Source organism: Ictalurus furcatus, chromosome 6 (genome assembly GCF_023375685.1).
Source record: "Ictalurus furcatus strain D&B chromosome 6, Billie_1.0, whole genome shotgun sequence".
Taxonomy (NCBI): Eukaryota; Metazoa; Chordata; class Actinopteri; order Siluriformes; family Ictaluridae; genus Ictalurus; species Ictalurus furcatus.
This window is the reverse complement of record NC_071260.1, coordinates 3,534,315-3,561,898: the sequence shown is the minus strand read 5'-3', so window position 1 is coordinate 3,561,898 and position 27,584 is coordinate 3,534,315. Positions and strand designations below refer to the sequence as shown.

At 38.5% G+C, this 27,584-nt stretch overlaps 1 protein-coding gene across 1 annotated transcript in view; it reads left to right on the top strand.

Moving 5' to 3' along the window:
* calcrla (calcitonin receptor-like a) overlaps nucleotides 1-27,584 on the top strand; it is a 55,469-nt gene continuing 27,885 nt past the window's right edge. The window contains exon 1 of the mRNA XM_053626252.1: nucleotides 1-353. The gene's annotated coding sequence lies outside the window, so the exon portion shown is untranslated. The remainder of the gene's footprint in view (nucleotides 354-27,584) is intronic.

Below are 27,584 nucleotides of genomic sequence, written 5' to 3'. Positions count from 1 at the left end.
GGAGAGAGAGAGAGTGGGAGAGAGAGAGAGAGAGTGGGAAAGAGAGGGAGAGGGAGAGAGAGTGGGAGAGAGAGAGAGTGGGAAAGAGAGGGAGGGAGAGAGAGAGTAGGAAAGAGAGAGAGAGAGAGAGAGAGAGAGAGAGCAGAATCATGTCACTGTTGACGTCGCATAATTGCAACCTGCGCGCGCTGGAGTCACTGCTCCACACCGATCAGATGAGATCAGACTGAAGCGGAGAAAGTGCTCTCTCTCTCTCTCTCTTTCTCTCTCTCTCTCTCTCTGTCTCTCTCACTCTCTCTCCCAGACCTGAATATCTGCAGCCCGATTTATTCTCCCTGGAATATTAACCCGAGGTAAGAAACTCGGATTGGATTTCTTTTTCTTCTATGTATTTATTTATATCACCTCTCCTGTTTTCCAGTGCAGTTGGTAAAGGAGTGTGTGTTTGTGTGTGTTTGTGTGTGTATGAAACAAGATTGACATTTTGCCCCAGCTGCAATGCACGGTGAAGATCACACTTCAGTCTTGTGTTTCTGCAGCTATTAATGTATATAAAAGATCCCATGTAGACGCACGTGCAATGTGCACACATGCCCTAATTGTGTAATGCTCAATGGTGCATGGAAGTAAGTGACACATACATCATTGCATGATGATCTGGTGAGGATGCTCAGTTAAAGTCCTGTGCAAAGTCCTGCACTGCACTTCTGAGATTTCCATGTGCACTTTGGAGGAATTTTAGGGTCTAAAATCCTGTACGTAGTGTACGCGGTGAAGAACAGAGCGGTGAAGTGTAAATAAATGTAAATGTAAATGTCAGAGGAGTGTTAGTGTGAACGTGCTCTCACAGAAAGGAAGAGAAACTACTGTAGCTATCTATACCTTTCCTTGCTGCTGATGTTTTTGCCTGGAAATGTAGATCAAGCGTGTCTTTAGAAATGATTTAAAGCACATCATTGGTTTGTTTACTTAGAGTTTACACCTTTCTATGTAAACATAAATATTAAAGATACACCACTTTGGTAACTAATAAAGGTAAAGCTTACATATATACAGTGCTTATACTATACGCTTACAGCTCAGTAGAAGGTTCATCAATTTAAAAAAATAAATAAATATTTTTTTTTTTTTTTTTTTTTTAATTATAAAAACACAATGTGTGTGTGTGTGTGGCTTGTGTCAACTAAAGTCAATAGCATAAATACATGTTGGACATCATGGACTAGAAACATAAGCAGAAGAATAATCTGTGACTTCTATCTATATAAATAATGGTTTGGGAAAAGATTTTTCAATAACACTTGACCTGAATCATCAAGCACTGAAGACCCGAATTAAATATGAACCAATGAATTCATGCGTGAATAACGACCACCTTAAGTACGTTAGGACATGTTTCTTTGTCAGTTAACGTACGAATTAACACGTTAACGAAAGCAAACATGCTCTATAAGAACGAATTGGAATGATTGTTTACGTTGTTTGCCGCGTTCAGCAACGTCACTCGACGACGCTGGATTACTTTCATAGTTTACTGTACGCTGATCCGTCTTATCGAACGACGAAAGGCGCGCTGATACTGTAATAAACACCAATCAATTCATCTCAACCCTTTGTGCGCCATTCTCCATCCGTTTCTCTTCAAATCCCACTGTAGTATTAGTACATGGTCTGGGCGGCGAGGGCCCGGGCCACTGCTCCTTTACACACAAGGGTGAAATTTGATCTCGTTGACCTCTAGGTGTTAATTAATATATATCCTAACATGTACTTAAGGTGGTCGTTATTCACGCATGAATTCAGAAGACTCACGTTGTAGTTAAGGTTAGTTCTTCATTAGTTCGTGATTAGGATGTGCCTTAACTCATCATTAGTTCATATTTAAGTCAGTTTTAATTCAGGTGTTAGTGCATGATTATTCATTACTGTAAAGTGTCAAATCAAGTGGGGTTTTATTGGCATTCGCTCTACAATATCTGGAATATCAAGAGTTCTCAACGCCAGGGATGCTTTTAACTGTAAAATAAATTCCACATGGGTTTATATATTACACATTATTTAAATACATGCAATATTATTTTGTGTATTTATTACATCTGTAGAGCTTTTTTTTTAAAAAAAAAAATTTTTTATTTATTTATTTATTTTTACGTATTTTATTGCTGCTTTTTCCATCAACAGAGCACATTAGAACCAAGTATTATTTATTAATTATTATTTTTATTTTTTTTTGGAGTTGACTTGTTTTTGAGTTCCTGAGGTTTGGATTAAACTCATTCGAATCCACTAATAACTATAAAAAAAAAAAACTCTATAATAAATATAATAACCTGGGAAATGATAGGTTGCAATTTCCACTGCTTAACTACATTTAAAAAAAATAAAATAAATAATAATAATAATAATAATAAAAAGATGATTCCTGCTGGACTATATATCTAACTCGTATACGTTGGAAGGAAATGTCGTTTCTTCAGGCGCACAGTGAGCGACGCGACTTCACAATAGACTGCAGAAAGTGCACAGAAACAACAGTATGAAACGACTACAAAATGTACAGCGTATACACAGGTCGGAGCACGCTGACAATCGGCAGCGTAGAGGGTGGGAGAAACCAGTGTAAACAATCACGTGAACTGTTGACTGTGGAGCAAAGTCGAGCAGCAGGAGAAAGTAAAAAAGTAAAGAGGTCTTAGGTGAACGAAAATGGTTATAGAACCAAACAATGTAAAAAATAAATAAATTAAAAAATAAAGTGTTTCTTAAAGCCAAGATTGTAGACCTTACAACCTACCATTATTAACATTATTATATTTATAATTAAGCTCTTGTAGTTAATATCCATATACTAATATTTTTACAGTTAAAGCGATCCCTGGCTACAAAACATTTAAGCAACCTTGATTTAAATGTTGTTTAGAGCAAGGGTTCGGGAACTTTTTTTTTTTTTTTAGCCAGGGATCTATTTAAATATAAATCAGTTTAACATGCATAATAATATTCAAATGTTAGGCTTGCGGTTTTGAATGTGTACAATAATATTTCGGATATTTATCGGAGTTATAGATCGTTTGTATTCCTGAAACTTTTCCACTCAGTCAGGTTTGAGTTGTATGCCGACTAGTTTTTGAGTGATTGAGGTTTGGATTAAAGGTGCAATAGTTGTAGACTTGTACAAATAACCTGGAGGATGCGTGTACCACGATATAGAGGCGGACACGGATGCAAGTGCAGATGAAGTTTTAATAATAATCAAAACAAACACAAAAGAAGCTATGAACATAGCTATCTATCTATCTATCTATCTATCTATCTATGTATATAGCTAGATATGTATATATATATATATATATATATATATATATACACACACACACAAATATGTGTGTATATAGCATGTGATTCAAGTGCAGGTGATCATGTGACCATGATGTAGTGCAGTGGCTGCTGGGAGCAGTAATCCAGAGTAGCCTCTAGGATATCCATGACAATGGAGAACATGATAAAAATTTTTTTTTTAAACAATAGATTAAGTCATGCCATTAGCAAAAGTATATAAATTCGATGAGAAATGCTGTTTGGAAAATGGACCTCTGGTCTGGAATGCTTGTTTGTGTTTGCATGCATTCATTTTATAAACGCTACAGATCCCCCATCGATCCTGGGGGCGGAGCTTTGTGAAGATGGGCAGGAATCATTCAGATGTCGAACCCACCTAACTGTTGAGATGTAATCTTGAGGGGTGCGAGGGTGTGTGTGTGTGTGTGTTGGGGGGGCTAAGCTTACCTAATGCACCTTTTAATTTAAGTGACCAGTCAAACAGACTTATAACTATTTATTATTAAAAAAGATGTATTAAAAAAAATGACAGACTCCTTGATTTGAGACATTTAGCGAACCAAGCTGTTTCTTTAATAGCATTGTACTAAAAAATTCAAAGACAAAAAAGAAAAAAAACATATGATCTTGATGTAAAGTCTGTATAATAGACAGTGTAAAAATCCATAACAATGATAGCAATGGTGTGGGTCATAGAAATCCATGATTAATAAATAAGCTTTGGGTTAAGTGTGTGTGCGTGTTTGTGTGTGTTTATGTGTGTGTGTGTGTGTGTGTGTGTGTGTGTGATTATGTAACAGCAGCTTTGTACGTGATGTAGGAGGAGAATCCCACCATGCAGCTCTGTTCAGACTTGGCATCTCTACCTGTGATGCAATGGGAAATTCTCTGTATACAGATGATGAGTGCTAGTTTTCCAGGGCACTTCATGGAGGACGCTCCGAAGTGTTTGGAGTCGCAAACCGAGTGTGTGAAAAAAGGAAAACTCCTGCGCCGGTTTGTAAACGCTCCACTGACTCTGAGACAGAGCACGGTGTAACAGGAGCCGAATAAATCACGTCATGTAATTAAGCCATTAAAGGGAACACTGTTGATTTGGGCACAGTGTTTGTCTGGCTTCTACATGTCTGATGCACTGTGTATGTGTGTGTGTGTGTGTGTGTGTGTGTGTGTGTGTGTGAGGGATGAGTGAAGATGTCAAGTAAGCTTTAATGTCAGTGGAACATAGTGAGACTGAGCAGCATTGCAAAGAATCACTAAGACATCACCATGACTCATCCAGACAAAAAGACAGACGGAGAGAGAGAGAAAGGGCGGGAGAGATGGCGATAGACAGAGAGAGAATTTGAATGCTTTATTACAATTGCTGCAAAATTGTCTTACCAATTCTCACTTCATTACCAACGACAAGATGTCAAGAGTTAGAGCAAGGGCTTAAAAGATGTACAAATTGTAACTTATCATCAGTGACTTCAAACAAAGCCCCTTTAGAACACCAGATCAAATAACAAGGGAAGAAAGAAAGGGAGAGAGAAAGTCTAATTGCGACAACACAAAATATTAATAGATAACACGTCTGTAAATAACTGCAATGTTAATAATACAAGACGGTTGGTTACAAATGTGTTTGAAAAAAAGACTTTTTTCTTCAGAAACAGAGCAAAAAGCTTCATTCTTACACCACTTCATCTCAAACGTGGCGAGATCTTCCACAGAATTGCAAAAACAATTAAAGCTGCAAGCAGCGTTTAAAGGGGCCAAGCACCAAAGGCGCAGCAAGCGTAATGCGGAGCACGAAGAACACGAAGAGCTTAGAAGATATAGAACGTATATGAATGATTAAAAGATAGGTTAACAAATAAATAAGATGGTGACCGCCCCAAACCGCCCCAAACCCCCCGCCCCCCCCCCCCCAGTGTGGAAATACCGTCCCATTCTCTTGTCCAGTCGAAAAGCATTTTTTACACCACTGCACAACAGTAATATCGACCTTTTTCTGTTTAATGATTCCATATAGTTCATATAGCTCTTTTTTCTACTATCTCTGGCACCGTTCACACACAGAGAGGCAATACGCACTTCACTCATAACCACCATCAACAAACTCTTAACTAAAAACACACCCTACTGCGGATCTGGAGTTGAATCATTTTCACAGCCATCATTCAGTTCTACGTCGAGTTTTCTCATGATCTTCTTTCAGCCATCAGACTTTTAGATTTATCAGAGGACCGTTTCAGATCGGGGAAATATTCTTTTAACAAGTACCTCTCTCTTATTTTAAGAAACAATTTGATGTCGTCTACATCATAGCTGCGATTTACACACTCGGTCTGTGAGAGAACCGCACCAGAGTCAGTCAGAGTCAGTTCACTGTCACTGTCTGTACCGTTCTGGTCCTCAGAGTCTTCTAACTCTGCTTTCGTCATTAATCTAGTGAATGATTTCTTCCTTTTAGTGGCACTTTAAACACTATACATTCCGTTTCCGAATCAGAGCGATCGTCCCCCTGTTGATTTTTCGATTTTTTTCAAAGTCACAGCTTAACCGCGCTCGAAAGTGTTTCCTGCGTCTGTCGGCTCTGTTGAGGTCAGTCCTGCCTCTGCAGACCCGGTAACGGCTGTCTCCTCCCCATCAGGATTCGGCCAAACCGACCCCAGACGGCCCTGCGCTAGCCGGCTCGGCTGAATTCAGTTCAGTTCAATTCAGTTTTATTTGTACAACGCTTTTAACGATGGACATTGTCCCAAAGCGGCTTTACAGAAACATATCAATCGAGGATATACGTTTTAAATGTATGAATTTATCCATGATGAGCAAGCCAGAGGCGACGGTGGCGAGGAAAAACTCCCTGAGACGATATGAGGGGGAAACCTTGGATCCGTGGACACTCTTTCAGGAATATTGCACACAAGTCCTTGCTTGAGGAAGGAAGGAAGGGTTTTGTGACGGTTTGCTTCATCGATTTCAACCTGTAAACACGGCGGACGAGTGCAGCGTCCGTGATGCTTTTCAGTATAAGTGTAAGCAAGAACTTAAATGTTAAGCACTAACCAGAGTTTTTTTTTTTTTTTTTTTTTTTTTTACTGTCACGTCAGATTAAGGGTTGGATGTTGTGTAAAAAGAGTAATATCAATTATATAAGGAATCTTGAATGGAGAAAAGCTGAACTGCAACGAGGAGTTTGTTTATTTACACAGTGCGTGGTAACAAAGTTCTCTTCCGTTATGACCTGTTAGGTCAGCTTCATTCACGGCACATCGTGATTACTGCAATTACGAGATTACGACTTGTAAAACGCGCTCACGTGCTCATGGAACTTGTAATTACAACTTGTAACCTAGGAATTTTATGAGAGCTCCAACTTGTACCACCTAACCGCTGCAAACACTCGAAACGGATTCTGCAGTAAAATGTACTTAAGGCGGATTCAGCAGTAAAACGTACTTAAGGCGGATTCAACAGTAAAACGTACTTAAGGCGGATTCAGCAGTAAAACGGACTTAAGGCGGATTCAGCAGTAAAGTGTACTTAAGGCGATTCAGCAGTAAAGTGTACTTAAGGCGGATTCAGCAGTGAAGCGTACTTAAGGTGGATTCAACAGTAAAGCGTACTTAAGGCAGCTTCAGCAGTAAAAAGTACTTAAGGCGGATTCAGCAGTAAACGTACTTAAGGCAGATTCAGCAGTAAAAGGTACTTAAGGCAGATTCAGCAGTAAAACGGACTTAAGGCGGATTCAGCAGTAAAGTGTACTTAAGGCGGATTCAGCAGTGAAGCGTACTTAAGGTGGATTCAACAGTAAAGCGTACTTAAGGTGGATTCAACAGTAAAACGTACTTGAGGCGGATTCAACAGTAAAACGTTCTTGAGGCGGATTCAACAGTAAAACGTACTTAAGGCGGATTCAGCAGTAAAATGTACTTAAGGCGGATTCAGTAGTAAAGCGTACTTAAGGCGGATTCAACAGTAAAGCGTACTTAAGGCGGATTCAACAGTAAAACGTACTTAAGGCGGATTCAACAGTAAAGCGTACTTAAGGTGGATTCAGCAGTAAAATGTTCTTGAGGTGGATTCAACAGTAAAACGTTCTTGAGGCGGATTCAGCAGTAAAACGTACTTAAGGCGGATTCAGCAGTAAAATGTACTTAAGGCGGATTCAGTAGTAAAGCGTACTTAAGGCGGATTCAACAGTAAAATGTAAAGGCAGATTCAACAGTAAAATGTACTTAAGGCGGATTCAGTAGTAAAGCGTACTTAAGGCAGATTCAGCAGTATAGCGTACTGAAGGCGTATTCAGCAGTAAAGCGTACTTAAGGCAGCTTCAGCAGTAAAAAGTACTGAAGTCGTATTCAGCAGTTAAGCGTACTGAAGTCATATTCAGCAGTAAAGCGTACTTAAGGCAGCTTCAGCAGTAAAACGTACTTAAGGCAGCTTCAGCAGTAAAACGTACTTAAGGCGGATTCAGCAGTAAAACGTACTTAAGGCGGATTCAGCAGTAAAACGTACTTAAGGCGGATTCAGCAGTAAAACGTACTTAAGGCGGATTCAGCAGTAAAACGTACTTAAGGCGGATTCAGCAGTAAAGTGTACTTAAGGCGGATTCAGCAGTAAAGTGTACTTAAGGCGGATTCAGCAGTAAAACGTACTTAAGGCGGATTCAGCAGTAAAACGTACTTAAGGCGGATTCAGCAGTAAAACGTACTTAAGGCGGATTCAGCAGTAAAACGTACTTAAGGCGGATTCAGCAGTAAAACGTACCTAAGGCGGATTCAGCAGTAAAAAGTACTTAAGGCGGATTCAGCAGTAAAATGTACTTAAGGCGGATTCAGCAGTAAAATGTACTTAAGGCGGATTCAGCAGTAAAACGTACTTAAGGCGGATTCAGCAGTAAAACGTACTTAAGGCGGATTCAGCAGTAAAACGTACTTAAGGCGGATTCAGCAGTAAAACGTACTTAAGGCGGATTCCGCAGTAAAGCGTACTTAAGGCGGATTCCGCAGTAAAGCGTACTTAAGGCAGATTCAGCAGTAAAACGTACTTAAGGCATTTTCAGCAGTAAAGTGTACTTAAGGCATTTTCAGCAGTAAAGTGTGCTGAAGGCATTTTCAGCAGTAAAGTGTGCTGAAGGCGTATTCAGTAGTAAAGTGTATTCAGCAGTAAAGCGTGCTGAAGGCGTGTTCAGTAGTAAAGTGTATTCAGCAGTAAAGCGTGCTGAAGTCGTATTCAGTAGTAAAGTGTATTCAGCAGTGAAGCGTGCTGAAGGCGTATTCAGTAGTAAAGTGTATTCAGCATTAAAGCATACTTGAGGCGGATTCAGCAGTAAAGCGTACTTATGGCAGATTCGGCAGTATTCGGATAACCATCTAATGTCTAATGTCGCATAATTCCGAGTCTCTCAGTAGATTGTTCGGGTTGTCATCTAGTAATTATGGTGATAATTAATAGTACATACTTTTAGTGCATAGTATAAGTAGGCGAATTGAGACACAGCAAGGGGCTGATACTTTTGGACTTGTCGATTTACACTGTCGTTTGTAATTTGTATAGAATTTATAATAATTCATAAACGATTGCCTGTTGCTTTACCGCTTGCTAGTGTAAACACATATATTCTAGTATGAGTTATGTATAGTATCTTCTTCCTGGAACAGCCACTTTCAACTGATAGACATTCTGATGTTGTAATAATAAACTCTGGCTAGATGTTCTCCGGGTCTCGGGAGATGTACTATATCTGCGCTATGTATTTAGTAAGCACACTGAGTAAGCGGGTGTATTTATTGCTGGTTATTTGTAGCCAGTACTACAGATGGCTGTGATGACACACACGCACACACACACACACAGACACACACACCGTGAGGAGAAAGTGAAGTTTATCTGTGTGGGAAGGTGGATGGTGGAAAAATAGCACCAAGAAGTACATCCATCAGTAGAAAAAACCAAAACAACAGCTGTCAGATCACTCGTTTCCTTCAAGCCTTTTGGGGGAATGTGATGTATGCACGATATTAATGAGGAGCTGTCATGCTAAGCTTGAATGCTAAGCTTTATTGCCTTCAGTCCAAGACACAGGATGACACAAAGCGTATATTTGTTTTCTCACTCTGTAGGTAACCCTTTGGCCTGTGTCGTAGCTCAGCTTTGTTTGCATGCTGGCGGATTTAAGAGCGAGTCCTGATTTGCATAACCCATCGGGATAAGGCCTATTGTGCACCCACACACACACACACACACACACACACACACATGCATACACAAACACAAACGTATGATTAATGCAGTAAACACAAATGGCTTGTCCAGTCCTGAGACCCCTACTTCGACTCTACATGTCTCTCAGCTATTTTGGCTGTGAGTGGTTATTTTAATAGCTGCATGGCATGCTGGGAGTTTATGGCACACGAGGGGCTGAGAAGACACTGATGATATGTTAAACATTAAATGCTTCGTTGTGACGGGGGAAGGATAAAAGGGTTCCTCAGGCATCTGTGTAGCTCTGGGGGGTTTTTTTTACAGTCGTCTCGGTGTTGTTAGAAGAGACCGGGCTTGTGTGCGTTTGCAAAAAAAAGTCTCAGGAAGTCAAATAGGTTCAGTGTCAGAGTTAAATTTAACTCCTCGCAAGAGTTCCTCGCCCGAACTAATCTTCGTCTGCTGCCTTCTGCTTGTTTATTCCCTAGTGGGTGTATCCAGTACATCTCGATTAGGGCTGTCGAGTTCCCTTAAAAATTGCATTCAGATTTTTTGTAATTACATAAAAGGTTTAGCATCCAGATCAATGAATATAAATGAGCCTATAATGTTATATAACGTCATATGGTACAGCAGTAGCACTACAGTCAGTCCCTAGGCTAGGGTTAGGATCAGGGTTAGAAATTAACACACAACTCCGCAATATTCGGCGGAGCTTGGAATTTTTAAAAATGATCGCAGATTTGGGCCAAGACGCGTCATGTGACATCATCACGATGAGCATTCAGTCAAAGCGCTCATGTGTGTCAAACATGAGTACAGCTAAAAGGCCTCGTTTACCAACAAACATCACCGTGAAAGCCTGTGCGAAACAATTTTGTGCGATTTCGCCAATTCAACTAATTTTCTGCAACCCCCCCAAAAAAAAAAACGTTCTCATGTTCATCGTACGTGAACTGAAGAGATATTTGACTGACTGAATGCGCGTCGCGATGACGTCACATCGCAAAATCATCGTGAACCCCTGGGGGGACTGAACAGCGACAGCAGAGTGTTTTTTATTCTGACATTTTAGAACAGTTCTGGATTGCTCTTAAAAATCACCAGTCTCCTGCTTTGTTTTGCGCAACCAGGAGGCGTGGCTGACGTCATCGGGCTCAATGTGTTACAAATTAGCCAAGCCAACTAGCAGATGTGCAGATGGACAATGCGTTGAACGTGACCGTGTGGACGCATTTTGGATTTTATGAGTTAGAAGGATAGAACTGGAGCTGGGCAGGAGACATGCTGTGTGCACACGCTGTCGTTCCATGATAAAGTGTTTTAGGTGTACAACAAACTTGAGAAATCGCATTACACATTAGATGTTTCTAGCCAGAGTTGGAGGAAGTACAATTCTCCTCTGTTCCTGCTCAGCAAAGAGCCCTCGGGCAAGTGCCGAAGCGTCCACATCATTTAGAAAGGGCAAAGCAAATTACCAGGTCAATTTCAAGTTTCCTCCACTGTTGTTGGAAACTCAGGCTTTTGTCCAATGTTGCACATGCTGGAAAACGATTTATTTATTTATTTATTTATTTATTTATTTATTTATTGCACATGTGGGATCGAGCTGATGTTACACACTCTGGAGCCAAAGTTCTGAACTTTACTTTAAAATGTCTTGCACAGTTTAAAAACGGTCCATCATGTATTGAATCAAGATGTATCAAGGATCATTTTATAAACACGTCACAGCATTCTGAATCGAAATCCAACCGAATCGTAATGAGGCCTGAAGATTCCCAAAGTATACAAGTACCCACATGGGAGAATAACAGGGAGCAGAACCTCGTGGAGCACCAGATTGCACTTCGTAGGCCTCAAACAATCTCCATGACTGCTCGCAAACTGGTACTAGTCTGCCAGGTAGACTATATATATAGTACAGTAGTTATATGTAACATTCAGCTATACCAACCTCACTGGCCACTTTAATAGGAACACATGTACGCCTGGTCATTCATGCAAATATCCAATCAGATTGGACAGTTGAAGATTGGAAACTCCTCTCCTGTTTCTTTCTTCAGCTATCCATTTTTTTTGGTGAACCTGTACGCGCTGTAACCTCCGATTCATGGTCTTGGCTGACAGATGTTGAGCCTGATGTGGAATTAGGAGTTAGGAAATATTCCTGTTGAAGAGTGTGTTTTGTAAGGTTGACATTTATGTAGACTAGGGCTGTGCCATATCGTATCGTCCACGATATACCGGTACGATTTTTCCCATGACAAGAACTTGTCATCCCGCCATATTGACGATATAGTCGATGACGTGTGTACACGCCGGAGCGTGGATTGAACCGCGGAGTTCCAGCCGTGGACGAGGAAGGCGAGTTAATCCGCCCAGAAAGGAGCTTCCGTCTTAAAAACGGAAGCGGATCGGATACAGAAGATCAAACACCTGTGATTTGTAAGGTGCGTAACGAAAAAACCCGTATCGACACATCAGATTTGTTCCAGCACCTCACGCAAAAACACAGACCAGACTACGAGGAACGACAGAGGTGTCAACAAGTAACGTAAATCAAACTCCTTTCATTCAGAAGGGCTCTAAATCCTGCGAGTGCTGCTGTTAGCATTTGAATTTGCGAATGAAATTCATATTCGATTTTTACATATTCAGCCTACTCAATTGGTATAGTTTAGTATCTGATGATGGTCGGAATTACGTTTGATGTTTTGTTTGCACGGCTTTCGAGACTTGTGGCCAAAAAGAGAGTCTTTAATGTTACTATTGTCATACCGCCATTTACATCGTTACTGCAGACGATACCATGAAATATCGTGATAAGGTTTTAAGTCTATATCGCCCATCCCTAAAGTAGACACATCCATCCGAGCTTGAAGTCTGAGTTCCAGGAAACAGCGTGCCATGATGTGTTAGCTGAGTGTTATGCTCACCGTTATGCCCCAGTTTCTTACCTCTCTGTATTAATGTGCACTGAAGGCTTGAATATCCTCAAATGATCCCATCAGTCCTGGGTTGTTTGGCTCTGTGTGTTTGATATCTGTTAGCTTGACATGAAATTTAAGACCATATTGGCTCGCGCCGTACCACGGGCATGACCAGATGTCGAGATTTACAAGAGAAATAAAAATCAGACATGTATAGTTTAGGGAACAGGCTGATGATGTAAGAGAGAGAGAGAGAGAGTGTGTGAGAGAGATAGAGAGAGAGAGAGAGAGAGAGCTTGTATTCAGTGTGGGTGAACGTGTGGGTGGCTGATGATACAGTGCGAGAGACCCTCGATGAGCCATCTACATGCCAAGCTTTTGTTTTCTCCCAGGCTCACACACCCATCCATGCCTGCAACATACACTCACACTTCATGCCCTATTGTTCTGCTGCCAATTTTTACACTTTTTACACCACGTAGGACGGATGTGGGCACTAAGCAAGATTCCCATGCCGATGGAGGATGTTGCGTAACGTGCCTCTCTTTCATGTGACGTGTCGGGCCGAATCCTGCAGCGTGCACCATGTTTTAAAAGAAAATAATAATAATAATAATAATAATAATAATAATAATGCTTTAGGTATGTGTTAGAATGGAATGCAGTGTGTCAATTAATTAACAAGGAAAGAAAACTTGAGATATATTGAGAGCAGAACATATTGTAATCTTAAATCTTTAACCCTATCCATATTAGTCAAAGATATTAAATAGTTAATAATGATTAGGCTTTAAGGAACGTCATGTGTTATACATGCGGACAGATCGCTGCTGTTACACAAAGAACAGACACGAGGCAACAAAGAGCTGAGTATAAACACGAAAGGGGCCTTATCACCGATACCGCACTGTTAGAAGGACGATCTCGCGACGAGTGGCCGAAGAACCGGGGTTTTATTTCATTCCCTCCGGGATTTAGTGGTTTTGCGATCGCAGAAATGAAAGCGAAAGCAAAGAAACTATTTGGAGGAGCTTGCAATTTTTCAAAATTTCAGCAGATTTGGGCCATCATGTGACGTCATCACGACGCGCGTTCGGCCGAAGCCCTCACAAGCACAGCCAATAAAAGGTCTCATCTGCCAACAAACATCGCTGCGAAAGACAATTTCGTGCAATTGCGATTTCGCCAAATTCGAGTAGTTTTCAACAAAAAAAAAGCACAAACAACTTTGCAAATCGTTTCACAACTTTTGGAAAAAGAAAAAAAAAAAAAAACGCAGAAAAATCAAGCGATTTTTGTGAAATCCTGTACGGACTGATATACACGCTGCAGTCTGAGGACGAGCCGTGAAGCAGGTGTGTTTGCTGATCATTTAGGAAGGAGCACGAAGTGAAAGCTCTCTCAGAAAGGGAGGTTGAAACAAACACAGGAAACACGAGGGATTGGGAAAATAGAGAAACACAAAAGAACAGGAACAAAAAACATACAAAATCCGAGATGTAAATCTGAACATTCAGCAAAAAGCTGAGAGTGCAGTGAAGTAAATACAGGAAGTAGACCTAGATAAAAATAAATTAAAAAAAAAAGTGGAAGTGAGTTGCACAAGGTGACGAAAGTTTGTTTTCAATTCTAAACAGTTAGAAACAACCTTCAGTTCTGTTTTTTTTTTTTTTTTGATGGTGTATTTTGCTTGTTGTGCAAGTTTCATTCCTGAGAGGCATTATGGCTTAGCATGTTTGTCTCGCACCTCCAGGGTTGGGGGTTCGAATTTTACCTCCACACGTCCTGTGTGCGTGGAGAGTGCATGTTCTCCCTGTGTTTTGGGGGTTTCCTCTGCTTTCCTTTCGCAGTCCAAAGACATTGTAGGCTGATTAGCATTTCCAAATTGTCCGTAATGTGTGAATGGGTGTGTGTGTGTGTGTGTGTGTGTGTGTGTGTGTGCGTGTGCGCGCGATTGTACCCTGTGATGGGTTGGCACCCTGTCCAGGTACCATAAGTCCTTCCTAAGGCTTCCTGTGACCCTGTGTGGGATAAGTGGCACAGAAAACGGATGGGTGGATGTTTCATTCTCTCGAAAGGCACAGCACAAATGAATTTCGTCTAATCTAATTTTGTCTAATCCATAGCCTAATTTTGAAGGAATCATGATAAAATATTCGTGTTCCAAACAGAGGTAAGAATTGATGCTGATTAATGATACATTCCACTCCCAGAGCATCTGAGCGCCGGTACAAAGTCAATTCGATGAACAAGAGGGCAGGGGGAAAAAAGCTTGTGCAACATTTACATAAGCCTTGAACCAGTGATGTGAGACGAATTGCCTCTATTCTTGTAACAGGAAAGCCTGTGCTGTTCACATTAGTTCAACAGGTTAAAGTGTGATTCCTAGTTACGTAAGAGTGAGAGCGCTGTGGCTGGATTTCGTTTAGTTTCTTAAAAAAGTACAAACGCTATAACTTTTCTCTTTTTTTTAATACTGATTTTTTAAAAAATATTTCTACTCTTAAAAACTTCGAAAAGACAACCAGGAACCGTTTGGCATTTACATATGGGAGCTTCTTGGGATACAGTGGCTTGCATAAGTATTCACTCCCCTTGAAATTTTCTGCATTACAACCTGAACTGAAATGGACTTCGTTTTGTGGATTGCAGACAAAATCGCCCGTAATATAAACGTGGGAGTTTGAAATAAATCAAATCAAATCAAATCAAATAAAAAACTGATTAATTAAACATTTCATGCCATTACTATGACTCTTAAAAACTGTAAAACTAGTCAAGATAAACCACCTTTCTATGCTCAAGTGTGTCTGTTCGACAGTACGGTGAACTGTGTAGTGAACAAGGCTGCAGAATTTAAAAGTAGTGCACTATTAAATGCTTTATAGTGTTTGTTCTGCTCGCTCCCTGCAGAGACGGATACAGCCTGAGGTGACGGCATGACAGCTTCACATCTAACTACTGTAATGACAACCAGACCTGAAAGGCTACGGTGTAATTCCGCAACAAAAAGATATTATATGATATCATGTAAATACCGCGCACGGTGGCTTAGTGGTGAGCACGTTCGCCTCACACCTCCAGGGTCGGGGGTTCGATTCCCACCGTGGTTCTGTGTGTGTGGAGTTTGCATGTTCTCCCCGTGCTGAGGGGGTTTCCTCCGGGTACTCCGGTTTCCTCCCCCAGTCCAAAGACATGCATGGTAGGCTGATTGGCGTGTCTAAAGTGTCTGTAGTGTATGAATGGGTGTATGAGTGTGTATGTGATTGTGCCCTGCGATGGATTGGCACCCTGTCCAGGGTGTACCCCGCCTTGTGCTCGATGCTCCCTGGGATAGGCTCCAGGTTTCCCCGTGACCCTGAAGAGGATAAGCGGTATAGAAGATGGATGGATGATATAATATAATATGATATATGGCCAACTGATCGGAGTTCAAATCCCAGCACTGCCAAGCTTGAGCAAGGCCCTTAACCCTCACTCTGGATAAGGTCATTTGCTCTTTGAGCCCACCCCCATATTCCAATCAATGTTCATGAAACTCCGCCCCCAGGATCTACGGTGTCCTGTAGAGTGTCTATAAAATGCCTTAAATGCAAATAAGACTTCCGTTTCCAAAGTGGTGTTTCTCAGCCACTTATATAGCCTTTTTATATTTTTCCCATAATTTACATATCTTTGAGGCTATTTGTACAAGTAAAAACTTTTTTTTATTATTATTATTTTTTATTTTAAAAAGGACTAGTTCACCTTTTAATGCACTTTATAAATAATATTGTTGCAAAACTCAGACTCGGGTGTAAGTCCAAGCATTTTATTCTAAAGGCCAAATCGTGTGAAATGCACGATCGTGTTTTGTTTAGTTTTTTTTTTTTTTGCGTTTTTTCTTTTTTTTTCTTTTAAAGAATCAGTAGAGATAACAGGCTAACACCGAGATTCAGAAGCAAAACCAGGAAAAGACGGTTAATGAGAAAAACATTATTAGACACTGATGCATTAGCAGTACTACACGATATATCTTAAACATGGCAGGAGGCAGTACACTGGCTGCAAGTGAGTTATATAGTAAATGATTTATGTGAGGTGAAAAACCCAGCCTGGATTGAGGCACAGACTGGCACCTGATGAAAGGTTACTTACTTACAATACAAAATGTAAGGATATTTCACTGTCAAAATCGGTCATATTTATGATATAAGTCATTTCACCTCTCAATTTTGCATGCAAATTTGATTTGGAAGTTCGAAAAATTAGCCAACAATTACTTTTTTGTTGTTTTTTTTTTTTTTTTTTTGCCGTGACGTCAAGAGAGAGAATAAAAGAGATGCTTCTGAGACAACAACAGTGTATGACAGTTTATAAATGAATTGAAAATGCGAGATAATGTTTTTGTGGACATTCCATAACATTTAATGCAGCTATAAACAGTTCAAATATGCAACATGTTGACAAAAAAAAAAAAAAAAGAATTGTATTTGCGGGTGGTAAAAAATATTCCACTTCTCGTCAGGTCATATCTCACCACTACAGCGTGGTTCTTTTCCTACAACAGCACGGATCATCATGTGCTTACCTTACTTAAGTATATTTATCCATCAATTTCGCATCATACTGTACGTAAAGAGTAGGTAGCTTAGCAAGTTCTGAAATTTTAATATTTTTTATATAAATATGTCAGATAAAAAATAATAAAAAAAGCCTTTCAGATTGTGGACCTGTAAGAGCAAGACCGGCTTACATCATGATTCTCTAAATGCCAGCAGAGACATGGTTCCCTCTATGGATTTTTTATATATATATATATATATATATATATATATATATATATATATATATATATATCTCTGATCATCTTAAACTCAATCCGAACCAAAGCAGATTAGCTGTGCAATGTAACCCAGTAGAACGTGAACTAGAAAATCCAGGCTAAGATCAAATTAAGCTCAACGATATCCAGCTAACCAATAAATCCTGCTCTGGGAGGACTTTGGAACTATTTACGGACGTTCTCAGCCATTCACGTCATTCTGGACGTTTATAAAAGTCGAGGCAGCTGTAATGTGTTAAAACCTTCAAGATGTTTCACCATGAAAGTCATAAAGATCACAAGTCAGTCACTGAAGTAGTTAGTCAGGGTCAGTGTTTGTTCGTTTTGTTTGTTTTTTTTCTTTTATCTTGAACACGTAATCATCAAGATATTCTCATCCTTTACACGCGTCTATAAAAAGCACTTTTTCTTACAGTGTATTTTTCACAATTGATCACATTTCTACTCATTTTTACTATAAGAACAATTCAACACAGGCAACTGGGCTTACTGAAATTGAGCTAGCAGAGCTGATGAAGGCTATATGGACTAACGAAATAAATTAAATGTCCCATACAGCTTTCTAACTTACTGACATGCAGGAGCTGGATGCTAACAGAACAACGCCATATCTGGTTTGTTTCCATGTGCTAATGTCATAGAAATGATTCCACTGCCAAATGGAATCTGTTAAGACAGATTGAAATGAATTAAATAGCTATGGCGGTAAAAATGGAAAATGGTTTGCTCTTAAACTAGCTAACTTGCATATTTGTAGTATGTTATGTGTAACTTGTATAGCTAGCTAACGCACATATGTAAAGGCATTAACCCTTTCCTGCACGGTGTTGCCACATGGCAACAGTTCATCTATCTCTAATTTTTTGATAGGTAGTAATACTGTACAAAACTACCATTTTCCTATGAAAAAAGTGGCTTTAACTTTGACAATAAAAGTCATGTCACATGACCAGGAAGTGCTGTTTGCTGTTTGCACTTCCTTTTCTGCAGTCACATGGTAAGGTAAAGGACACTCAAAATTTGATTCATTTTATATATATATATATATATATATATATATATATATATTTAGGCAAAACTACTTAAAGGAAAAAATTAAATACTAACCGAGATAAGTTAACATTTATTGATCTTTTTCATATATTTAAACAAGTTTATATATTTTGAGTATTCTGTTCAATGGTAAAATGTAATGGCAAATGGCAACAACTTGCGATAATAGAACTGTCGTATGTGGATTTCATGAATTGAAACAAGCTTATATAGCAAAAAAAAATTTAAAAAATAAAAATACCCTAGGGCTTCTTTAATAGTATATTTACATTTTACATTGTAATTTCAGACATTTTGCAATTGAACATTATTTTCTCCATTTTATGTTTCAAGACAAAGAATTAATAATTCCAGAGAAAGAATTGAAAAAAATGTTTGGATCAAATGTTTGTATTTATTTTGAGTGAGTAAATCCATCCACATACTTTTTACAACTGTAATTCCTTTCTAGATGATATAACTTTTACATTACGTGTCTGGAAAATTTTGGGCATTTTTGACTATGATACTTATCATACAGCAACGATTTACCAACTAACTCAAGTAATAAAAATCTATAAAAAAAAAACACTTTTGATGTAAATGGAATAATTCATGCAGTAGAGGGCTAAGGAAGCAATAAACCGTTTCTGTTATAAACATCATTCTGTTATAGAAGAATAATTAACAGTGAAGCAGTGTGATGTGTCTAGTTTTGATGTGTCTAGTTATTTTCTAATAACATGTCCTGAAGTATTTTATTCCTCTAAATTTTACAGTCTTATCTTAATCATATTCCTTTACAATCTTGTATTTAATGAAGAATGAAGCGTCATACTTTTTATCCATTTATAGTTACATTTAATGCTCTTGAATGTCTGAGAATCAGTTTATTTCCTGTTCTGTCTTAAGATCTATCAGCTAAGAAGTCATTCTGTGAATACGTATTAAAACGAGTGCACTGATTATTTGGTTACAGGATAAACACAATTTTTACAAGGTCAATGTTGTATAATCTTTAATTAAACATAATTGAAAGTAAAAAACGGAAAACAAATACAGATTAATAGAAGGTTAAATTTAATGTTACTGTGTAGCTGAAATCTTCACGTTTTCTACTGTCAAGGTTTTCGCAGTCAAATCGTCCAACTATGTACTAAATTGAAAATAAATACTGCTTGATTTTGCATTCATTTCCTCGAACTTTTTAGTAACTTTCTAACACTGGAGCTCTACAGTGTTCATGTTACTTCTGCTGTTTCAGCGCACCACGTACAGTACGGCAGTAACTCTGTACAAAAACATCTGACATGATGAATTATACTGATTCATTTACAAAACAAAGCCTGAAAGCGTAATTTACAAATCCACTTGCCTGAAGAATTCATTCAAATGTTTCATGTAAATATTTATTGACAGACAGTCTTCCATTGTACTGTATGTGGGTCTGGATTTAAGATATTTTAACATTTTGGGTTTTTTTCTCTTGGTGCAGGAAATTCCTGTCCATCCCTGTCTGTGATAGATAGATTGATAGATTCAGTTGAAATGAAAAAAAAAACAAAACAGGTTTAAGCATTTTTGGATAAAAACATGAAGAAATGAATAAAACACACAACCATCAAAACAGTTTATAGTCAAAGTCGCTTCGACACTTCCTCGGTCACCTGTGAATATTTTGCCAGCTGAACAAGTACAGTGTGTGTGTGTGTGTGTGTGTGTGTGTAACATAACTCCACAGTCACACACTGTTTACCGACTCGGCACACACCCGGCTAATACTGGAAACATGGAAACAAACTCCAAGGAAATTGCATTTCTAATGGATTTACGCTTCTCTTCTTTTTTTTTTTTTTTTTTTCTTTTCAATTTCCGTTATTAGAAAAACGAGGCTCGTTTTCACACAAAACAAAACAACAAAGCTAGATCATTGTACTGATAAATAGCATTTGTAAAATATTAAACTATCGAACTGTTCTGAGTAGTCGTTTATATTTGAATTGTTGTTGTTTATGAGTATGGGAATATCTGTGAAGGCAAGGAAGTTCATTCAGGGTTCATCGCTTTACTGTTTGAAGCTGGTGTTGAATTATGGTTTTGTTTTAGATAGCAATTTGGAACCAAAGACACTGCTGTAATCATTAATTTGCTAAATCTGGTTAAATGATCATTTAACCAGCTATCATTTGAAGTCTGTAAACCTCCTGCACGAGTCATTAATCATTTATTACGGCAGTGATGGGCGTAAATATTTTAGCAGTTTAATAATGGAGAGAGAGAGATGTGAGAGTCTAAGGCGGTTCCGCTTCTCAAGGTCAGGTTTATTCTTGTTTATATTTTTAAAAAAATGATTTAGTTTATTAGACATATTATTTACTACTTATGTTAGACATGACAAGCATCAATCCATGTAAGTATAATGTAAGTAGTAAAATATACAGTATACCCCACATGAGCTAGTAGAAATGTGTACAAACTGGATGAGTAAGGGTGACGTTGCATTTGGTCCTCAGTCAGACTATCCATAAAAATCCATTTTATTTTATTTAATCTTTTTCCTTATACAACTTTATTAATTTTATTAAGCAATATATTATGTAAAAAGTATTCCAAAGTAACATGTATGAGGGGTTTCTTTGCATGAACACTAACATCTCATTGTAATATGTTTTTAATGAGTGATACCATATGACTATGCATATTGTAATTTTATTTTTTACCCTTTTTTTTTTTATGTATGTTTTACATTTTGTTTCCAACCAGATGCCTAATATAATTTAACTTGATTAAATTATTTTTATTTAATTAACCCCTCTGGGTTAATTGCATTTAATTTTATTTCAATTAGGTTTTTTGTTCAGTTATTTCCTCATGCAGATAATTGAATTTATTTCAAAAAAGTAATCTGCATTTTTTTTTTGCATAAGTTTAATATGATACTAATAAATTTCTATTTATTAAAGAATGACTTTTCGTAATTTATTATTATACACACCCACACCCGTTTTTTTTAAACTAGTGATATATATATATATATATATATATATATATATATATATACATACACATATATTTATTTATTTATTTTTTAACACTAGTTCCTTCAGCAGTCTCACTTCTTTCTCTCTCTCGAAGTTAATAAGTTAATAAGCTTATCAAATATATATATATTATTTCCAAGCACTGACACTGGAGACTCCTTCCATAAATGTTACATAAACATCTCCTTACAGAAAACTTCACCACATCAACGATTGTTTTCTTTGTTAAATATCAACACGTTTTTTTTTTTAAATCAGTCGACCGCCATGCACGTCCTTGCGAACGAGCTGTTACTATAAAAACGAAAGGAACACTTTCCATCCGATCAGATGTGAGAAATCATCAGCACAGTGGTGCAGTAACACACTCCAGTGTGTCCAGTTTAATATTCCTCACTCTATAACTAGAAACATTTCCTATTAATGTCGGTGTGGCTACTGAATAATGCGCTTTAATAGGCTTGGGGTCTAAAGGGTTAAACATTGATCGACTCACATTCTTAATTAACGCATACCGTATACTTTACATATTGAACTGACAAGAAGCTAAATCTTGAAATGTTATCTCTGAAGTTTATTTAGAAATCAGTGTATGTTCTCATCCAGGCCGGTAGCGTTAAAGGCTGTTTGTGCCCTTCATGCTTCATCCTTGAGTGGATTAAGCTGTGTGCAGCTCAGTGTAAAAGTGCAACTTTAAAGAAAGCCCATTGTAGATCCTATAGGGAATAAAGGTTCATTAATGGTTCCTTTGCTGGCTATGGGTTCTTCTTATATGGAACTTTTTTTAGGCCAAAGGTGACAGTGGTGAGAATAAATAAATAACTAGATAGATTTATACATACATACATACATACATACATACATACATAATAAGAAAAAAATAGTGGGACAAATGTTTGTATTGTAATATGTATGGAATAAGACACTTAGGGTCGTGCTGTTTCAGGAAAATAATCACTGATAGAGTGTCAGGGATTTCCCCTGAGCACGGAACGCCAGGATATGTTTTGTTTACGTTAACATGTGTGTTTTGTTTTCATTCCCGTCCTGTCTCCTCCCCTGTCCTGTCATTGGTTGTATCCTTCATGTGTCATCATTGTCCACAGCTGTTCCTGTTTCCCCTTTTGATTAATTTGTATTTTTAAACGCCTCGTGTATCTTTGTACGTTGCGAAGTATTGTGTTTCAGTGTTTTGCCGCCTGAACGCTACCAAGCCTTAGTTCTGCTGATTGCCTGACCCATGCTTGATTTTGGATTCTGCCTTTCGTTGCGGATTTGTCTGCGTCTTAATAAAGCTTTTGACTGCGTTTGCATCCGTCTGCACTCGCGTTACGTGACACAGAGTGGTGTGATGCAGCCAAGCTCAAAGCATTGTGTTTTATTCCTCTTAAAACACAGGACTTTTCCAAACATTACAATGTTTTTTTTTATTATTATTTTTATTAATAAACAGCATGCTGTGCTTTTTAACCATTTATTATTTACTTTCCTTATTTCAGCTATAAACATCACTCGCTTTTTTTTTTCCAGTGAAATTGGAAACTTTCCCGTGATGGAAAACTGGAGACTTCTTTCATAAAAGTTAAATAAAACATCTCCTTATAGAAAACTTCACTATATCAAGGATTATACAGCCGACTTTATTAAATAGCAGCATATTTTTATTTGTCATTTTTAGGTGTAGATTATGTCGAGAGTTCGTTATACATCTCTCTCTGTATGAGTTGTTACTATAGAAACCATAACGTGTTACAACTGCAATTCTAAAAAAGTTGGGACACTATAGAAAATGCTCATTAAAAACAAAGAGGAGCGATTTGTAAATGTATTATGACTTGTATTTAAACCAAAAATGTATAAAGACGAGGTATTTGATGTTTTATCTAATCAACTGCGTACTTTTTGATAAGATAAAGGTTTATTTTGAAATTGATGCATGCAACACTTTCCAAAAATTTTGGGACAGGGCAATTTAGGACTAATAGCGATGTGAGGAGTTGAAATGAGAAGGTGATGTGAAACAGGTGAGGCAATTGTCTAATCATAGTATATAAGGAGCCTCCAAAAAAAGCCTAGTCCTTCAAGAGCAAGGATGGGTCGAGGCTCGCCGATCTACCAACAGATGCGTCAGTGAATAATCCAATACTATGAGAACAACATTCCCCAAAGACAAATCTGTAGGATTACGGGCATTTCACCTTCAACAGTGCACAATTTCGGCAAGGCCGAAAACCGCTTCTGAATGCGTGTGATCTCCGATCCCTCAGACGTCACTGTCTTAAAAACCGTCATGGTAAACATTTGTAAGTCAGTACCATTCGCCACTGCATCCACGGATGCAAGTTAAGGCTTTACTATGCAAAGCAGAAGCCGCACATCAACATCGTCCAGAGGCTCAGTCTCATCTGAGATGGACAGTTGAGAATTTGTGGCGCATTATGAAGCACAAAATAAGGTAACGAAGGACTCGTACAGTTGCGCAGCTGAAGAAATGCATAATGGATGAACGGGGGAAAATTCCGCTTGCTAAACTTAACCAACTGGTGCCTTCACTCAGCGTCCAAACACTTAATAAGTGTTATTAAAAGAAAAGGTGGTGTTACACAGGGGTAAACAATCAACTGTACAAAACTTTTTTGGAGTGTGTTTCAGTCTTCAAATTTGAAATGAGTGTATATTTTCAAAAATAAATTAAATTCACAAAGTAAAACATCAAACGTGTCAATAATGTGTTTTCATTATAGTACAGGGTGAATAGAATTTTCAAATGACTCTTTTTGTTTTGTTTTTTTTTGTGCATTTTTCATACAGTCCCAACTTTTTCGGAATTGGAGTTTGTATTAATATAATAAATAATGGAATTACAGCCGAGAAATTAAATCCACACCTTCGCACTGGATAATTTGACACCGCTGTGGTATAATGAAAACGTATATGGCGGCTGTAAAATTACTACACTGTAGCTCTCCTATAAATAAAAACGCCCAATAAAATATATGATTAATTCTGATTATGTACAGCGATGTATTTATGGACATGAATTTAGTGCCGTATATAATACAGCATGACTGGGGTGTTCTATAAAGCACACCTCAAGCATTCAGTGCCTACAGTACCATACATTTTAGTGTTCAGGAAATGCCAAGCTCACTGTCACCATCCTGTATTTTGCATATTTCATCACGTTTCATCAAGTTTAGGAACTCTGTTTGAAGTGTGGTGGGGCATCAACAGCCTTCACTCATCACCAACAAGATAACCAAAATAAATATTTCCACAGCCAGCTGTGTTTGTTCTTAGCACACAGCTCTTATCTTGACTCAACAGTGGCAGCAGTTTCATGAAAAAAAAAAAAAAAACATGAACGTGAAATATGAATTCACAGAGCAAATAACGTCAGGATAAACATGCTATCAGAACGGTCTCGTGCTCATATCACTGACCCGGGAGAAATGAGGCTAATCACACAGGAACTGGACCACATTATGGTTTGGGAATGAGGGGGAAAAAGCAGGAAGGATGGAGTGTAAACATCCTCTAGACATGACAGGATATATATATATATATATAATTATTATTATTATTATTATTATTTTTTAACACGACAAACTAAAGTGTATACAAGTCCTTTTTTTACAGTATATGCTGTATATGCTATTGTTGTATGATTTATTTAAGTCATTTGTAGGACTTGGCAATTTAATAGTATTGATTTGTGACAAATGATGTCAAAATATACTTTTCAGAGACGTTATGGATATCATTAAATCTTTTTATACGTTTAAAAAAAAATAAGTTGAATCAAAAACTGACTGGAAGCAGTTGACATGGTATGTACTTAATCTATAACATTATATAATCATTATATAATATTAAAATTCTTCTGGAGCTCTGGTGCTCTGGAGCTTGGGCACACTATATATTCTACATTATATGGCCAAAAGATTGTGGACACCTGACCATAACACTTATATGTGTTTGTTGAGGATCCCATTCCAGTCTTAGTCCCCTATTGCAGTTATAATAAGCTCCACCCTTCTGGGAAGGCTGTCCACTAGATTTTAGTACGTGGCTGTGGGGATTTGTGATCATTCAGCCACAAGAGCATTAGTGAGTTCAGGCACTGATGTTGGGTGAGGACGTGCAGTTGGTGTTCAGTTGGAGTTGAGGTCAGGTTTCTGTGCAGGTCACTTGAGTTCTTCCACTTCAACCTTTGCAAATCAGCTCACTTTGCACACAGGGGCATTGTCATTCTGGAACAGATTTGTGGCCTATTTGTGGTAACAGTTTGGGAAAGAACCACATACAGCATGGATTTGATGACCAGGTGTCCGCTTACTTTTGGCCATATAATGTATTTCAGACTTAAACAGCCCAAGTCAAGGTATGAAAATATATGACATGCTTTGCGAAGGATGACACCAGTTGGAGTATAATACCAGTAGTATTACTCATTGTAGTGTCCATTTTGGAAACGATATCAGTCTGTTATTTGATTTCATGATGTGTCAAAACTTAGCATCCAAAAGCCATTCATTTTCAAGGAGAGCTGTTGATTCAAACTCTGTGTCTCAAAACATATTCTAGGGTACTATGTGTGGCAGCATGGGAAAACTCTTCACATGGTAACATTTTGACATTTTCTGCTATATACGTATATGCGGTAGGGCACACGGTGGCTTAGTGATTAGCACGTTTGCGTCACACCACCGGGGTCCGGGGTGCGAGTCCCACCGGGGCATGTGTGTGCGGAGTTTGCATGTTCTCCCCGTGCTGCGGGGGTTTCCTCCGGGTACTCCGGGTTCCTCCCCCAGTCCAAAGACATGCATGGTAGGCTGATTGGCGTGTCTAAAGTAGTGTATGATTGGGTGTGTGAGTGTGTATGTGATTGTGCCCTGCGATGGACTGGCACCCTGTCCAGGGTGTGCCCTGCCTTGTGCGCCATGCTCCCTGGGATAGGCTCCAGGTTCCCCCGTGACCCTGAAAAGGAGCAAGTGGTGGAAGATGGATGGACATATATGCAGTAGTTTTGAAATTTTTCCTTAATTAATGTTGAGTACAAGTAAAGTTCTAGTATTTTGAAGACTGGCTAAGGGTCAATACTTGGTAGAACCACTTTTGGCTGCAGGACAGGTGTGCAAGTCTTATGTCTCTTTCCTTTTCACTTTCCCAGTAGACTATATAATGAAATCACACCCTTGTTATGTTGTGTTCGAATCAAGTTGGCACTGGACAGCAAGTCCATGTCTACCAACAAAAATCAAGCCATCAAAAAGTCTCTGGTGATATTTCAAGCCATCCTGACTTTCTGTACCTCACTAGCTTACTTGTTTGCATATTGTTCTAAGGGAATTTAAATCCATTCAAATTCCTTACAGAACACAGGCTCTGGGAAAAATCTATAGAAGGTCTAAACACAAGCGAGAGACATCATCATTTGTTATTCAGATACTGTATGGACAGAAAGCCTTTATTGTCACACACTTTTGAGGAAGCTGCGGCCAGCCAAGGGTACAGCAGCCCTGGAGAAAAGAAGGTTAAGGGCCTTTCGCAATAAAACAATAATGGTAGCTTGGTGCTGCTGAAGTCTAAACTCTTGACCTTCTGAACAGTGGCATTAACCACTGAGCCTTGCATATAGTAAGTATTCACACTTTTATGCTTGGGTATGCTTTTTCATCAGCATGGAATAGGAAACTGGTCAGGGATAGAGAGATAGAGATACAGTGCAGTCCCGGTAGAGAACCTGTTCCACTCTGTGAGAGACTCGAGGCTTGGGCAGAGGTTCACTTTCCAGCTGGAAAACAAAGCCATTTCCATTCTTTGGTTAGCTGGAAACCTAATTGTTAGCAAATCATTGGCAACTGTTTCACCTATTCTGGCTGACATCTTTATTTTCTCACAACGTCTATAACAGTTGAGGTGAGCAGGAGCTAGTTGTACTAGCAGGAGCTTTGCGCTGGACTAATGTGTTGGTACACTTGGTTCTGTTCCTGAAAAGATTGTCTATCATCTGTGTTCACTAATCAATCCATTTAGGAAAAAGAGTTTTACCAACAACTAGATCACGTTGGCCGATGTGTGTAGTGCAGCAGGTGGTGGGATCTTGCTCTTGTTAAAGCATTGATGTGAAGTGCATTAAGTTTAAACATAGCCTACATGCAAAATAAAAAAAAATAAAAAACATTGAGAAATTCAACAACGAGTTCACAGTGCTGTGGT